The sequence below is a fragment of the Pleurodeles waltl genome, chromosome 1_2 (genome assembly GCF_031143425.1).
Source record: "Pleurodeles waltl isolate 20211129_DDA chromosome 1_2, aPleWal1.hap1.20221129, whole genome shotgun sequence".
NCBI classification, from domain to species: domain Eukaryota; kingdom Metazoa; phylum Chordata; class Amphibia; order Caudata; family Salamandridae; genus Pleurodeles; species Pleurodeles waltl.
Genome location: NC_090437.1, coordinates 456,385,078 through 456,403,132, shown reverse-complemented (window position 1 = coordinate 456,403,132; position 18,055 = coordinate 456,385,078).

Genomic DNA, 18,055 nt, shown 5'->3' with positions numbered 1-18,055 from the left:
GGCGGTGCTGTCAGTGATGGGGGGAGACTTCAGCCCTTCTCATTTAGCCTTGGACAGCTGCCCACTGGGGCTGCTGGCAGTGGTGCTGCTGGCGGTGCAGGTGGTGGTACTGGCGGTGGTGCTGAAGGCAGTGCAGGTGGCGGTGCTTTCAGTGGTGAGTGGAGGCTCCAGCCCTTCCCCTGCAGCCTTGGATGGCTGAAGTGCAATGGCTGGTTTTGTTTGCCCAGATGCCACTCCAGCCCCAGGCACTAGATCCATCCTGCCTGCGGCATCAGTTCCTTTCACATTGGCCTTGGCAGCTGTTGTCTCCTTCCTGCCCTTGGTAGATGGTGGTGCCTCCTTGCTTCTGCCAGCTGGTGTTCCCTTCCTCCCCTTGCTGGCTGGTGGTGCCTCCTTCTCCTTGCTGGCTGGTGGTGCCTCCTTCCCCTTGCTGGCTGGTGGTGCCTCCTTCCCCTTGCTGGCTGGTGTCCCCTGTTTGCCCTTGCTAGCTGGTTGCCCCTTCTTGCCCTTGGCAGGTGGTGCAGGCACACTGGCTGTGATGACGGATGCCTCCTTGGAGCCTCTCATACCTGCAGTAGCTGCAGAAACTACAGTAGTCGTGGATTGGGTGGCTGAGGTGCTGGGCTGGGTCCTGGCCACCCTGACCCGAAGTGAAGGACGGGGGTGGGAGGGGAAGGGAATAGTTCACGGGTGGCGAAGGAAAGCTTCTTAGGGACACTGGGGTGGGAAGAGGGTGAAAGTTTGGGAGGGGAGGAAGAGGGAGTGGTTGTAGGAGGTGTCTGCTGTGTTTGGGTGCAGGTGCATGGGCTGGATTCTGTTGTGAGGTGGATGGCTGTTGGGTATCTAAGTGCTTGTGTTTGTGTACTTTGGGAGGAGAGGGCACAGACACAGTGGGAGGGGACACAGGGGACGTGTGCATGGATGTAGGGGTGGTGACTGCCGGTGAGGGGCGTGTTGTGATAGGTGTGCTGGTGATGGAGGTAGTGGATGAGGATGTAGTGCATGCAGGTGTGAGTGGAGACGCTACTGGGAGGGAGGTGGACGAGGAGGAGGAGGGGGACACAGTGGAGGCAGTGGATGTTGGTGTGTCTGCATCCGGATGGTTCTTGTGTGCGTGCCTGTGGGAGTAAGTGAGGTGCTTGTGTTTGCCTGAGCCACTTCTGTGTGTTGATTTGGGTGCACATAGGTCTGAAGGTGTGCTTGGGATAGGCTGGGGTTGAGGGGATTGGGACTGGGTAGAGGAAGTTGGAGAGGGGAGGCTGGAGACAGGAACAATGGCTGCCATGAGTGAGTTGGCCCGAGCCTAGAATGCTCTCTGTTGGGCCCCCATGCCGGAGTGAATGCCCTCCAAGTATGCATTTGTTTGTTGTAAATGCCCTGCTAGACCATGGATGGCATTCAGTATGGTTGACTGCCCAACAGAGAGGGATCTCAGGAGGTCAATAGCCTCCTCACTGACGGCAGCAGGGCTGACTGGGTCAGGGTCTGAGATGCCTGAGGCGAAGGAGATGCCCACTCTCCTGGGTGAGCGGGCATGGGAAACTCGCTGAGGGGCTTCTGGAATGGCGGTGCTAGTATGGGGGTGGCGGCGGTACCTGTAGTTGGGGTGGGCACAGAGGTGTCTGCCACCACCAGGGAGCTTCCATCAGAGAAGATGTCACAGTCGGCACTGTCCCGTCCTGTCTCCAACGTGGTGCTCACCTCGCCCTTCGTCCCACTTGTACCCTCACCGTCAGTGGATTCGGCCTCCACGCCTATGTGGGATGCAGCTCCCTCCATCGCTGGTGCCTCTGCTCCTCCGCCAGATGATGCTGATGCACACAAGGACAGGGTGACAAAACAAAAAGGGGGGGAAGAGACAATGGATACACTTGATCAATGTCAGCAACAACACTACTGTTGGCATACACAACTCACAGGGAATAACCCTATGCACTAGGCCATGCACTACCAGTTACAATGCTAGTCACCAGGCCATGGGTACAATGCCTAAAGCCATTAGCTGCACACCTGAAACCCACAGGACCCTGCCCAGTAGTAGATGCCCACTAACATTATTGGGGTTGGAGTGCATCTGAGCTTGCCCATCATGCAACCTACCCTGCCATGTTCACCCTGGCCTAGGGGCACCCACAGCCCACATCTCCCACCCAGGTAACACCTTAACAGGTGCAAAGTCATGATTCTGAATCTGTACTCACCCCATTGTGGCTGCTATGATGCCTTCAAGCGCCCATCCAACTCAGGATAGTCCACCACCAGGATGCGGAACATCAGGGGGGTCAGGGTACGACGGGCACCCCTTCCTCGCTGGGAGGCCAGCCCCTGATGAACCTCTGCCGTTTTCCTTCCCCAGCGGTGCAGGTCCTCCCACCGTTTGCGGCAGTGGGTGGTCCACCTGTCAAACACCCCCAGGGTCCGCACCTCCTTGGCGATGGCAGGCCAACTACCCTTTTTCTCATGGGCGCTGACCTGCAGAAAAAGATACATCAGAAAAGGTATTATTCATACCATCCAGACTGTTATACTCATGGCTTAACATATCCCTCCCATCCCCTTACACACATGCATTGACCACCATACATGCAGCACTCTGCCCAAGACCCCTTAGCCCCCCCTACACGAGGCTTACACCCACAGCACTCCATACATTCTTGTCCCTCACAGTGTACTCACCTGTTGGTCTGGAGGACCATGAAGTAAACGGTACTGGGATAGCACCCCATCCACCAGTCTCTCCAACTCTTTCGAAGTGAAGGCAAGGGCCCTTTCCCCAGACACTCGAGCCATGGTTGCTTCCAGACATAGGTCACAGCGGCACTTGCAGTGTAGGTCCACTCCTGTTGAAGGTCAGGTACCAAGTGAGTGAACAGATAGAAAATGGCGGTCACGTCCGCGGTGGTGCATACTGTCACCACCGGCGTACATCACCATTGGCTCCTGGAACCCGTAGGCCCCAATGATAACCAATGCGGTGTTGCACAGCGGTCATTGACCGCTTCCCGCAACGACGCACAACGCCAGCAGAATTACCCAATTTCCACTTGTCCCTCCTCACAGGTCAGGCAGCCGCAATTTCAGGGGGGCACAGGCCATGGCACCTAACTGTGTCACAGCAGACATAGGCACATCAACGGACCTACACGTTCACATACTGTTTCAGTAACAAAAGAAAAGCCTATTAATCTGAGGATATGTTTGAATACGACCATCTGCTCACCGTTTTTCACCCTAGAGTTCAACCGCTGAGGATGAATAGGAGATGGAGACATACCCCTGTGTACAGAACCCTGGTGGACCTGGCGACAATGGAGGACAGGCACATTATCCTAACCTACAGACTTGATAGGGCCACAATCCAAGAGCTGTGTGCCCAATAGGAGCCAGACCTGATTTCAGCTATCCGCCACCCTACAGGTATCCCCCTCTAGTGCAGGTCCTTTCTGTGCTCCATTTCTTGGCAAGTGGTACCTTCCAAGTGACAGTGGCCATGGCATCAGGGATGTCACAGCCTATGTTCTCAAACGTGCTGACCAGAGTGTTGTCTGCCCTGATGAAACACATGTGCAGCTACATCGTATTCCCCAGGTGGAGGATTTGGCCACAGTGAAGGCTGCCTTTTATGCCATGGGACATATCCCCAACATCTTTGGTGCCAATGATGGTATATATATTGCCTTTGTATCCCCTGGGAGAAATGAACTGGTGTTCAGAAATCGAAAAAGCTTTCACTCTCTGAATTTGCAGATGGTGTGTTTGGCGGTGTGTTTGCATCTCCCATGTAAATGCAAAGTATCCTGGCTCTGTGCATGATGATTTTATCTTGAGGAATAGCAGCATCCCATATGTGATGACTCAAGTCCAGAGGCACAGGGTGTGGCTAATAGGTAAGCCCATGGTCCTCACACAGTTAATGTAGGCATATAGGTGTGGGGTTGGCCCTAAGGGTGAGTATCCGGCTAACAGGTATCCCTCGATATTTGCAGGTGACTCTGGTTACCCCAACCGTTCATGGCTACTGACCCCAATGAGGAATGCCAGGACAAGGGCAGAGGAACGTTATAATGAGGCACATGGGCGGACAAGGAGGATCATTGCGCGCACCTTTGGCCTCCTGAATGCCAGATTCCGTGCCTCCATCTGACAGGTGGATCCCTGTACCACTCACCCAAGAAGGTGTGCCAGATCATTGTTGCATGTGGCCTTGAGACGCCAGGTGCCTTTTCTGCAGGAGGATGAGGCTGGCGATGGTCGTGTGGCAGCGGTGCAGCCTGTGGACAGTGACAAAGAGGAGGCATAGGAAGAGGATGTGGACAACAGAACTACTATAATTCAACAGTACTTCCAGTGACACACAGGTAAGACACTGTAACTTAACCTTTCATTGCAGTTTTGTGTGGACATTGTACATGGCAGCCTGATTTTCCTATTTCTAAGGCCACTAATGCCATACCTTTTGGCATTTCTATTTTCAGATATCTGTGCCCCACTCTGACTCCTGGTGTGTTTACTGCTCCCCACTACAGGTCATACCTATGTAAATGTAACTGTACATTTGAATTGCAATGATTACAGCTTGTTAAAATAATTCATATTTCAATCAATTGACAGACTCCATACTTGTATTAGTTCCAAGGGTGTTTATTTCTGTGATAATAAGTGTAGGGGGTATTGCAATGGGTTGGATTGATGGTGGAGGAATGTCCAGGATAGAGTACAGTCTATTTGTATCACAGGTGCATTGTCCAAGGGGGCATAGGAAGTGGAGCAATGGCAGTTCAAGGTGGACAGGGTGACAGAGTGGGACACAAGGGTGACATTTAGGGGAGTTTTATTTCCTGGTGGGGGTCTTGGTAATAGTCTCTGGCTTCTGCCTGGATCGCAGGGACCTTTTGCGTTGTGGTTCTCCTTCTGCAGGGGGGGTGCTGGTGGCCTGTTGTTCCAGTGGCGGGGCCTCCTGTCCACTAGCGTCGGCGGAGGTGGAGGGCTGTTCATCAGTGTGGCTAGTGTCAGGGGCCCATTGGTGTGCCACTGCCTCCCTCATGGTGTTGGCCATGTCTACCAGCACCCCTGTAATGGTGACCAGGGTGGTGTGGATGTCCCTTGGGTCCTCCCTGATCCCCAGGAACTGTGCCTCCTGCAGCCACTGGGTCTCCTGCAGCTTGGCCAGTATCTGGCCCATGGTCTCCTGGGAATGGTGGTATGCTCCCAGGATGTTGGTGAGTGCCTCGTGGAGAGTCGATTCCCTGGGCCTGTCCTCTCCCTGTCGCACAGCAGTCCTCCCAGCTTCCCTGTTGTCCTGTGCCTTTGTCCCCTGAACCATGTGCCCACTGCCACTGACCCCAGGTCCCTGATCGTCCTGTGTTTTTGGGATTGCCTGTGGTCCCTGTAGTGGTGGACACACTGCTGATTGATGTGTCCTGGGGACAGAGGGATGGGCCCGCTGGGTAGGTACTGTGGTGGTGTTTCCTGAGGGGAGAGGCTCTGTGGTGGTTTGGGAATGTGGCTGGGTCATCGATTGTCAAGAGGTCCCTGATGAGCTAGGTTGGTCATCGTGATCCAGGCGTGCAGAGCTGCTTTCATCACTGTGGGCCTCTTCTGTGGGGGTACTGGATGTTGCTGCCTCCTCCTCTCCAGTGACGCTGTGTGGGGGTCCTGTGGGGATGTAAATGTAGTGTTATTGTTTCTGCGTGTGACATCTTGTGCATGGGTATGTTTCCCTCTATGGATGTTATCACCAAGGCAGCTCTGGCTTGTGTGAGTTGTGATTTGGTTGGCTAAGTGATTGTCACTAGTGTGCATGCAGTGGTGATGGGTGTCCATGCAGGTCTGTGATGGGGGTCCATGCATTGGTGCATGTTAGAAATAGGGTTTCTGGTTGGCTAGGGTATGCACCTCAGCCAGGCAGAACTTACCGACTCTAGTCAGGGCAAGGGAGTTACACGTCCAAGATAACCCCTGCTCACCCCCTTGGTAGCTTGGCACGAGCAGTCAGGCTTAACCCGGAGGCAATGTGTAAAGAGTTTGCACAACACACACAACACATGTGACGCAATATCCCCACCACAAAGGAAACACAACACCAGATTATATGAAAATATACTGTGTTGTACACAACGCAATTATCAGACCAAACATCACATTTTAGTACTGTCCTGCTACCTTAGCAGTTGTCAGAATGTTACACATTAGTTACTCTGCAAATTAGCAGTAGTCACACATAACACACAGGTTACTCAGTATTCTGCAACATAAGCAGTAGTCAGGAAACACGTTATCACATTAGAACACTTGTCATAAGAATATCATAAAACGCCCATAGTAGGAACATTAGAAAACAAATGGCAAGTTAGAAAAACATATTAGCGTGTCATGCCCATAACAGGAACAGTTGCATACACATATGTAACATCATCAAACACAGGTAGGCAATATATAAATCAGGAGAAGTCTCTAGTAAGAACTTTTGGTATATATATTGTCACTTAGAAATACCTGGTGGATTGTAAAGGCACCTCCTGTGCCTAAGATAGCATGAAGGGGCCCCTGGCGCTTCTGCGCTCACCACCGGGGCCACACGGTGCTCCTGGAGGGAAAGGGGAGGTAGGCACCCTCTCCTTTCCGAAACCGGGCCCCTCCGGGGACCCGTAATTTAGCTGGGGACCTGCCTTGGTCTCCCCACACCCTGTCCTCGCGGTGGGGGCCAGGCGAAGCCCAACCTCAAGTAGGGGCGACCCGAAGGGGGCCTCCGTCGAGGTCTCCCTTCCGGGTAGAAAATGCCCGAAGTGAAACAACAACAAAATGGACCGTCCTGCTCCAACTGCAGAGACGGGGGAATGGGGCGCTCTCCGCGCCTTCCCCAAGTCCTGCAAAGTGAGGGGCAGCCGAGCAGGGAGAGGCCACGCCTCTCCCTCCTGTGTTGGGCTCCTCTCTGGAGCTGCTCTGGTGTCTCCGGGGTCGCTGTGGTCTCCTTGACAACAGGAGAGCCGCGGGTGCCCCGGGGGCACTACCTCGACGTCGGATCCCCCAGGGGCATTGAGAGGAGCGCACCAGCTCCTCTCCCTCTCCTGGAGTGCTCCGGCGATTAATGGACAGCGCGCTCTGATGCGCTGAATTGAATCAAAGACCCGGCTGCAGCGGTGGAGCTCCTGGGCAGCGCGAGGTGCATTTTAACAAGCACCCGAGCCATCCACTTCGGCCCGGGTGCGGCAGTGATTTCCTTAGGCAAAAGTGAAGCGCTTTTCAAAGCGCTAGGACACCTCTAAAGCCCGGGCTGCGGCGGTGATCTTTTTAGCCAGAATCCGGTGCCTTGAAGTGCCTGAGGGCACAGAAGAGCGCTCTCTCAGCGCAAAGGCAGCACTCCTCATGCAGGGAAAAGTTTACAGGGGTCAGGGGCCACAGCACCCTGCCCCTGGGAACAAGGAAGCAGGAAGGAGCACAAGGCTGGTGGGTCCAGCTACAGGCCAGCACAAGGGGTGCAGATGATGGCAGTACCTCCTAGTGTCCAGGCAGGTCACAGGTTAGCACAGCAGCAGCAGTCCAAGGCGGTTTCCGGGTGAGTCCATTCATCAGCGTTCTGTGTCCAGTTTCAAGTTCCAAGAGAGTTCAAATTGTGGGGAAAATTCCCCTGTACTTATAGTCAGTTCTTACAGTGTTTTACAATGGTAGGGAGAGGAGGTTCCAGACAGTTACAACTGGTTCTGGGAGTGCCCCCTCTCTCCTTTCAGCACAGGCTCCAAACATCAGTGGGGGATTAACGACCCTATTGTGTGAGGCCAGGGCACAGCCTTTACAAATGTAGGTGTGCCCCGCCTCTCCCTTCTCTCAGCCCAGGAAGACTATTCAGTATGCAGATGCACCTTTGTGACACCTCCACCCTTCCTGTGTACAGGCTGTCTGAAAAGTATGCACAAAGCCCCCACTGTCACTCTGCCCAGACGTGGATTGGAGTCAAGCTGCAAAACACCAGAGTCATAAGCACAGATAAATGTGCACTTTCTAGAAGTGGCATTTCTGTGATAGTAATAAAAAATACACCCACACGAGTAAGCAGCATTTATTATCACCATCACAACCATACCAAACACGCCTACGCTACCCCTCATAAATCAGACAATACCCCTTACACATAAGGCAGGGCATTCCTAATGCAATCCCATGAGAAGGCAGCACTCACAGCAGTGAGACACCAAGTTAGGCTGTTTGTCACTATTAGGACAGGCCATGCAATATGGCACATGTCCTGCCCTTCTACATAGATGGCACCCTGCCCATAGGGCTAGCTACGGCATACCTTAGGGGTGACTTACATGTAGTAAAAGGGGAGTTCTGGGTCTGGCAAGTAAATTTAGATGCCAGGTCCCTGTGGCAGAAAACTGCGCACACAGGCCCTGCGCTAGCAGGCCTGAGACAGGTTTTGAAAGTCTACTTCAGTGGGTGGCGCAAGCAGCGCTGCAGGTCCACTAGTAGTATTTAATTTACAGGCCCTGGGTATAGAGATACCACTATACAAGGGACTTATAGGTAAATTAAATATGCCAATTAGGTATAAGCCAATCATACCAACTTTAGATGGGAGAGCACCTGCACTTTAGCACTGGTCAGCAGTGATAAAGTGCTCAGAGTCCTAGAGCAAACAGCGAGAGGTCAGAAAAACCAGGAGGAAGGAGGCAAAAAGACTGGGGATGACCCTGCGTAAGGCAAAAAGTCCAACAGTGTAGTATGCAGGGTTTGGTATTGGGATGGGTGGGTTGTGATGGTGGGGTACATGTGAAGTGGAGGAGTGATGAGGCTGAGGGTAGGAATTTGTGATGGCATGCACATATGGGGCGGATAAAGTAGTAAAGATTTGACTTACCAGAGTCCAGTCCTCCTGCTGCTCCTGCCAGGCCCTCAGGATGCATGATCGCCAAGACCACCTCCTCCCATGTTGTTAGTTGTGGGCGAGGAGGTGGGGGTCCACCGCCATTCCTCTGTACTGCTATCTGGTGTCTTGCTACCACGAAACGCACCTTCCCCCGTAGGTCATTCCACCTCTTCCTGATGTCATCCCTTGTTCTTGGGTGCTGTCCCACGGCTTTGACCCTGTCCACGACTCTCTGCCAGAGCTCCATCTTCCTAGCAATGGACGTCTGCTGCACCTGTGATCCGAATAGCTGTGGCTCTACCTGGATGATTTCCTCCACCATGACCCTTAGCTCCTCCTCTGAGAACCTGGGGTGTCTTTGTGGTGCCATAGGTGTAGTGTGAATAGTGTGTGTGAGGGTGTGTGTGGTGATGTGTTGGGGTGTGTGCTGTGAGGTACATAGATGGTGTATGGGTGATGGTGTTTTGTGGCTCAGATTCAGTGGGTGTTCCTGGCTTGTCTCTCTCTCTCAGTTGTCAATTTGTTTTTTTTTTCGTAAAGGGTTGTGGGTAGTGTGTGTATGTTTTATATTGGTGTGGGTGTGTGGGTGTGGTGTGTGTATGTGTGTCAGGTGTGTGTATATCGAATTGTCCAATGTGGTGTTGTTTTGTATGTGTGTGTGTATTTTGAGCGCAGCGGCCTGTACCGCCAATGGTTTACCGCGGTTGAATGTCTGCCGCAGTGATTCGTAGGTCATAATGCTGTGGGCGTATTTCTGTTGGCGTAATGGTGTGGGTTTTGGTACTGCATTGTATCACTGACCTTTGGGCTGGTGGACTTGTGTGTGTGTCTGTATAGTGGCGGAATTCAATGTGTGGGTCATAATACGGTTAGCGGTATACCGCCGCGGTTGCGGTATGTTGGCTGCAGTCAGCATGGCGGTAAGCAGCACTTACTGCCAATGTCATAATGAGGGCCTAAATGTCTTCTGCCTTAACATCACCATTCAAAGTTATCTGTGTTGTCTCTCTGATATGCTGATCATAACAATGACTGGTCTGTTTCCTTCACTGAGTATATTTGTATATTTTGTTTTTTTGACTCAGCTGATTTTATTATAAGTGGGAGATCGAAAAACACCTACCGCTCACTCCACTTTTTTCTTTAGGATTGTATTGACCATTGCATTACTGTGACATTTATTTATTCATGCCCTTGTTTTTTGCCCCATCCCCTGCTATTCCACTATTCCTTACTTCCACTGTTTGCACCAAGTACGCGAAAGTATCCAATTGGAGTTCATGTATGGGGAAAACCCCCTTCTTCTAAATATCTTTGAGTCACATTGCAGTTCATGTTCAAAATAAGGTATGGTGGCCGTATATCGTAACAAGGGGTTTGCGAAATTCACCTAAATTGCTTTAACCCACTTACACAAAATGTTAGCAGTTATGTGAAATTACACATAAATACGAAAGCAAAACGATAATTTGGTTTTTCAAGGATGCATTATGTGCTAAACAAATAGTTCCCAAAGCACCACAAACAACAGTCGCTTGCTCTCTGTTGTTCACATGGTTCCAATGCACTTATGATAATTTCTTACGCAAACCGTGCACTTGTGGTAAACTTTTACTGCGAATAGCGCATACTTATGCAATGTGTCGTAATATCGTAATCGCAGGAATTTCGCTTAGCAAGAATAACATAAAATTAGGTGAAATCCGCCCAAATAGTCCACATTTTGCCCTAGTTTAATCATAACCAAAATATCATTCAACAGAAATAGCCTGTCCTAAATATTGCTTCCGAAAATAATGTGCCAGTGAAGGGTGTAATAGAAAATATATAACCAGTAGGAGGATATTTTTGTAATCGATAATTAGGACATACATTTCTGCCAGGCAATAATTTTGCTAACACTATTTTGGTGTACAGCCTTCAGTCAATACGAAATGGCTAAATTTAAGAGATTTGGCGTGTCTGGTAGTGCTTTTACAGTAGTACAAGGAAATACAGCTATTAAGTCGGGGGCGCGTTATGCTAAGATGGGCACTAACATACCATACATAGCCACGATATTGCATGACTTACCAACATAATGCGGAGCCCAGCATTATAACAGGTGGTGTGGGTGCCATGGACACTCACAATATGTAAAGAATCGCCAACATTGTGGAATGGAATGGATACCCTTAATATGACATAAATTACCACCATCATCCATGAATTGCAATAAATTGCCACTATTGTGCCAATGCCAGCGTTTTTCAAAGTCTCAGTTTCATGCAATGGATGCATACACGTTGCCAAGAAACTCAACTGTTATGTGAGGACTAGCATTTTACCATCATGTCAAGTATGCCCGCAGGTTTTCTAAAATTACCGCCAATATGTTAGGGCCATCATGTTAATAGGATGTGAGTGAAACTCATCCCTTTAATGACCACTAGCTTCTAGGACTTACCATCTTCCTGCCAAAATAAGAGGAATCATCCCAGGTATGCGCAAAGGTTGCCAATAATTTCCACAATTATTTCAAAGCAACATTTTACCAGGGGTAGGTAGTAGGATGCCATTAGGTTGCTAAGATTGACCTTCATTACGCCAGGACAAAGAGCACAACACTAATAAATTTGTATGCATACACACTTGCTCACACTGGCAGCCCTGCATTTATGCACACATAGACATAGAAACACACACACTCACAGACATGCACTTGAACAGACATACAAACACATAGCATCAGTATTTGTTTAAAAATGACCTCGCACTCTGTGCTGCTTCCTGTCTCTTGTTACAGCACTGAGCTAATGCTTCTTTCCCTTACACAGCCTGCTGCTGCTTCTAATTAGTGCTCCTCTTGAAAGACATGACAGACAGGCAGTCTATGGGGAGGGAGGGGCTGTGAGAGTATTGGGTGATGGAGTAAACAATTGTCCTGGGGATGCTGGTGAGAGAGTTGCAAGCTGGGGTGCCTGGAAGGAAGAAGGGGACAGAAGGAGAAGAAATGGAGCTCTCAGGAAATACACTCACTGCTGCAGGGTAGGGGTCTATCATTGGTGCTGGGGTGTATGGGGCAAGGGTGCATTCATGGTACCGGCTAGTGGGAGAAGCTCTGGCAGAGCTCTGGCTCAGGACTTGAGATAACTTTTTTAGGGTTTATTCCACATTTTCTAAAACAGCTAGCTGGGTGGGAGGGGTCTTTTTTATCTTTTGCTATGTTAGTGAAAGTTTCTTTTACCTGGATAGAAAACAATAGTGAGTTGTTCCTTGATGATATATGAGGAGCTGCTTGAGAAAATCACAACAGTGCATTTTCTTCATTGTACTGCTTAAAGTATGGTATTTGGAAAAGAGGTGGGTGTTTCACAGTTGTCCACCCTTTTGTATTGTATTGTATTGTAATCGTATTTATATAGCGCTTACTACCCCTGATGCGGCGTCGAAGCGCTTTTCGGTGAGTAGCACGCTACTCTGGAACCCAACAAGAATTAGTGATGGATTAGTATCGGGGAAGAATGAGTACAGTTTTAGTATTATTATGAGTTCATTTGAGCCGCGGATATGAGAGTTTGTTAGTTAGATTGACAGGAGTAATGGAGGGGTGGAGGAGGAAAGAAATCCAGAAGTGTTAATTGGGAGTATATCCTTAATTTACTCAACCCAAAGGCTTGGGATGAGTGAAGGGGGATGGACGAGGGAAGAGTATGTGGAAGGGTTAGGGAGAGCATAGTAGCAGGGTGAAATAAATGTGGGAGAATTAGTAGGGTTGTGTGGGAGGTCATGGTAGTAGAGTGAGGTTTGGTGAGATAGATGTGGAAGCGGAGGGAAGAGCTTAGGCTGAGGTAGTTAGGAGATGAAAGTAGTAGAAAGGATTTGGGATGAGTCAAAGTGAGAATGGAGGATAGTTTGGTAGAGACATGACATATGATGATGGGTAGAGAAGTGTGATAAGATGAGAGCAGGAATTCATAGATATCTAGTATAACAAACCACCTAGGAGCCATGCAATGACCCACGAACATGCCAACCACAGAAACAACATATATACATACACATATATATATATATATAATTAGAACCATGGGTAAAATATACTTAGTCAAACAGGTTTAAAGAGTGTGTATGTATTTTATTGTTGTGACATAGTAGCATTACATATTTTCTAAAGAAACTATACATAATTAGAAATATACACATAATCTGAAAAAAATATTTAACATAGGCATATGCAGTTCATAGTTGTTTGAATATGGTGGTAATGAAGGAAAGAGCCAACTCTTGAGTAGTTTTCTGAAGACAAGAAAGTTATCTGTTGCTCTTATAGTTGGGGGTAATGAATTCCATGGTTTGGCTGCTTGAAAGGAGAAGGATGTACCACCTATAGTCTTTTTCTTGTATGGTGGTGTTCTAAGGCGGGGTGCCAATCTTGAGTGGAGGTTTCTTTGTTGGATGTATTTGGTTATTTTGTTTCTGATAAAAAGCGGTCCTGTTCCATGTATAGCTTTGTGGGTGATACAAAGCAGCTTGAAAGTGCATCTTTTGGCAACGGGTAACCAGTGCAGTGCTCTCAAGGCAGGGGAGATGTGGGCTTGCGGCTTTACATGTAATAGTAGCCTGGCTGCGGAATTCAGGATACGTTGTAGTTTTTTCATAACAGATAGAGATGATCCACGGTAGAGGCCATTGACATAATCCAGTTTGGATAGTACAAGCGAGATACCAGCTTGCACCTTGTGTGGAAATCCGAGGTGGGGGAAGATGCGTCGTAAAGTCTTCAAGGTGATGAAGCTTGTTCGTGCTAATTTGTCCACTTGGGCATTCATAGTTAACTTGGAATCCATGGTGATTCCTAGGTTTTTGACTTCCTTGGATAATTGAGGAGGTGGTCTGAGATCGTCAGGCCAGACGCACAGAGGGTCATAACTTTTCCAGTCACCACATCTGAGTATTTCTGTTTTGGAGGTATTTAGTTTGAGATGGCTCCAGGTCATCCACTGATCAATGGCTCTGAGGCAAGTGAAGATTTGTGAGTTTTCAATGTTTTTGGGGCATTCTAATTTAAGTAGTATTTGTGTGTCATCTGCGTAGTTGTAGCATGTGAGATGGAAATCATTGATCAGTTCTGGTAAAGATATCATGTAGATGTTGAAAGGCAAAGGTGAGATGATTGACCCTTGGGAGACCCCTGCTTTTGTGAGGTAGGGTTTGGACGAGAAGGGGGGCGAGTGGATAATATTAGATCTTTTTTTAAGGTAGGAAGTAATCCAGTCGAGAGCAATCTCTTGTATGCCGGCTACGTGGAGTCTTTGAATTAGGGTATCATGGTCAACCGTATCAAAGGCAGCCAAGAGGTCCAAGAGAAGTAGTGCACCAACTCCATTTAGGTCGACTGTGTTTTTAAGATCATCCCAGATTGCTATGAGTGCTGATTCAGTGCTTCTTCCTGGGCGGAATCCAGTTTGGAAGTCTGAAAGTATAGAATTGTCTTCAATGAATTGTGACATCTGGGCGAATGCTGCTCTTTCCATCAATTTGCCCAGGAAAGGTCCATTTATGATTGGTCTGTAGTTGTTGGGGTCTTGGGGGTCCAGGTTTGTTTTCTTTAATAAAGGTCGTACGTATGCCTTTTTCAAGTCTACAGGAAAAGTTCCTGAAGTTAAAGAGTTTTGATGATTCTTCTTACAGGTGTGGCAGCAGAAGTAGATAGAAGAATGTTCTTGAAGATTTGTGGTGGGCAAGGGTCAGAAGGGCAGCCAGAAGGTCTGCTTGCTTTGACCATATCCATAAATTCATCCTGGGATATTTGTTTGAAGGACTGTAGAGGTTGGGTTGGTTTATTCTCATCGGGTATTTTAGGAAAGGGGCTGGTGCTGATGTTTTTCTTCTGTTTTATATAGGAGTCCAATATGTCTGCCTTGGTTGTGTAGTGAGTTGCCAATTTGTTTGTGAAATCTTGAGTAGTGGGATGACTTCCTTCCATGCATGTAGGTTTTCGAAATTCATTGAGAATTTTATAAAATTCCTTGGTTGTAGATTGAGCATTTTGAATTCTGTCTGAGTAGTAACTTTTTTTAGCTTTTTTGATTGATGATTTGTATATCCTGTTAAGTTTATGTAGCTGCAGTTTGTCTTGACTGTTGTTTGTTTTGAGCCAGGTCCGCTGCAACTTTCTGATTTGTTGCTTTATCTTTTTAAGTTCTGTGTTTCTCCAAGGTGTTGGTTTTCTTTTGTCGTGTTTAGTGTTTCTGAGTGGTATTCGGATATCAAAAGCTTCCTGTAGCCACTCATAAAGTTTTGGCACATAATTAATTGTATCTAGATCTGTGCTGGCTGTTAGTTGTGTTTCTAAGTCATCCAAATTGAGTTTGCTCCATGGTCGATAGGTGTATGTATGTAAGTAGTTGTGGGGTGTGTTGATTTGTGGAGTTGTATGTCAGAAAGTTATCAAATGGTGGTCTGACCAAGTGATTGGCGTGATGCTATGAATAGTAACTAGTTCAGGCTTAGCAAAAATGACATCTAGGATGTGTCCAGCGATGTGTGTGGGATTGTGTACAATCTGATGTAGGTTCAATGCGACTGGGGCCAGTGGTGATAGCTTTTGGATGGGGCATATTGGGTTTGTCAAACCAAGTGTTTAGATCCCCAAGAATGCATAGGTTGGAGTATAGTGTAATAAGGTTTGAGAATGTGTCTAGAAAAGCATCTGGGAATGTTGAATTGCTAGGTGGAGGTCTGTAAAGGAGGAGAAAGTTACAGGAGGAAGTTAGAGTAGGGTGGCATCTGATAAGGAGGGCTTCACAACCTTGTATGGAGATGTTGTCTGTTTTACTGGGGTTCAATGCCTGTTTGAATATAATAGCTAGTCCACCTCCTCTCTTGCCTATATGGTTTTGTGCGATGGTTTGATAGCCTGGAGGAACGGCTTCGTGCAACACTGGGGCCATGTCATCTACCAACCAGGATTCAGTTATGAATAGTAAGTCAGGTTGTGTGTCTGTGAGCAGGTCGTAGATGTGGTGCTTGTTTTTTGAGAGGTGATTGAGCATTTCTGAGCTGGCAGTTTAGAAAAGGTGTGTTAGTGGTAGTGTTGTTTTGTTTAGGAGAAGGGTAAGTAGTATAATGTGAGCTTGAAGCAGGAGTGTTGCTAGTTGTGATAACTGTTTGAGGCTCACAATAGTCTTGCTTTTCAATATAGTGTTCCTCTTCCAGCAGGTTAAGGAGGCATTTTGTTGGGTCTGTGTGTGTGTGGGTGGTGGACTTGTTGGCTGAGAGAGCCATGCGGAGTGTACTGTTTTTTGTAGGGTAGTTTTATTATGTTATAGACAAGGGGATGCGAGGTCTCTAAGAGTGGCATGTTTTATATTTTGTTTGCGTTTGTTTAGTGTGGATGGAGTATGGGTTAGGGGTGGTGGAGGAGCATATGGATCATGATGTAAAGCTCTAAATTGTGCAATGGAGGAGAGGCGAGTGAATGAAAGTTGCTGGGTTGGGGTGCTTGTGGTAGGTGTTTGTGAAGAGTGAGAAAGTAGGGGTGGAGATAGGATGGAATTTGTATTCTTTGTGTAGTCCTGAGGGTGAGAGTGGGTATGACGATAAGTGTAATGTAAGTTTGTGTTGCTTTGATATGCTGATGTTTGTGGTCGGTATTGCTTTTGTGGAATAGTGAGAGGGGATATTGGTGTACTTGGTGTACTTTCATGCTAGCCCAGAGGACGTAGGTTCACAAAAGCTGTAGAGTTACCTTAGCATATCTCTCTCAACTGGTGCCTGGGAAAGCTAAGGTAACACTTTGCAACCTTCTGATTTTCCCTTGAGCTTGATAACGGAGCTAGCTATAAGGAACAAGGTAATAGTCCACAGGAGGTGTGAGAACATGAGCAGTGTGACCATAGATCCAGAGACTGAGACCTCCCTTGATAAAATCATCCACTTAAGTAGCCTTGAAACATGTCTCAGGCTGGCTACAGCAGCCTGTGGGTGTAATTTTTTAAAATACTGCCATTTCTCTCTGGCAAGGTAAACCTCATGTCAGGCCCAAACCTCTCTTTTTAATAGACACTGGTCACCCTTACAGTAGGCCCTACACTGCCCAAACGGCAGGGTGCAGTATATTTAAAAGGTTGCCTATGTACTTTCAAATTTTACATGTCCTTGAGGTAAAATGCTCATAAATGTGTTTTTTCACTACTGTGAGGTCTCGCACATTTGGGTCCCTTGTTGCATTTATTAAAGGGCAATTTTCAATTAGGAACAGATAGGAAGTTCGAGTTTGGTATCTATGTAATTGTGAAACCCTCTTTAATTGTAAAGACCGATTTTAAGCCACAATTCTGAAAAATGCCCCTTTTAGAAAGTTGACGTTTTACAGTTCAAGCCATTTATTACTTGCAACCTGGGTCACATGGTTAGGTGTAGCTGTCAGTTGTCCTTTGTGTATTCCTCCCAGGTAGTATGACAAAAATGGAATAGCTGTTTGCAGGATGGGCCATCTCTGACTCATGAGGGGGTGGAGCTGTCACCTAGCACACTTCCACATCAAAGAGGCTCTGCCTATGCACATACACAATGGGATTGACACTAATCTTTTGTGTCCCCAAACAAGCTGGTGCCAGGACAGGAAGGCAGGAAATTCCAAACATCCTCTGGGGGTGGAACACTCTAGAAACTATTCCTACTTCAAAGCTAGCACCAAGGATAACAAGTGGACCTTCAGAATTTTAAGTATATCTCTTGACCTGTGGGAGACTCAGTAGGACTGCCGTACTGCTCTGCAAGAAGGCACTGCTCTCCTGACCTACTGCCCTGCTGCCTGAATGAGAAGGACTGGGCCTGCATCTTGAACCTAGGACCACCAGAGCGACATGAAGGGCTGGTTGGTTGGCCTCCTGCTCAGTATCTCAGGGAAAGAATAGGCTCCAACTACCTTGAGCCCAGCACCTGGACTCTGTCTGCTGTGAGTCTTGCCCCCAAGTGGTGCCATCCCATTGCTGAACCCTTGGAAGTGGGCCTGAAGGTACAATACCAGCCCAGCTGTGGTCCAGTGCACAGAACTAATGCACTGCAGTGCATCTCCTCACAGTTTTGATTCAGAACCACCACTATGAGATTCATCCCCGGCGCAGACCTTTGCATTGCAAGCCCTCATCAATGCCATCCTCAACGACAACACAGGACTCCACATCGCAGCCCTGAAGTTTC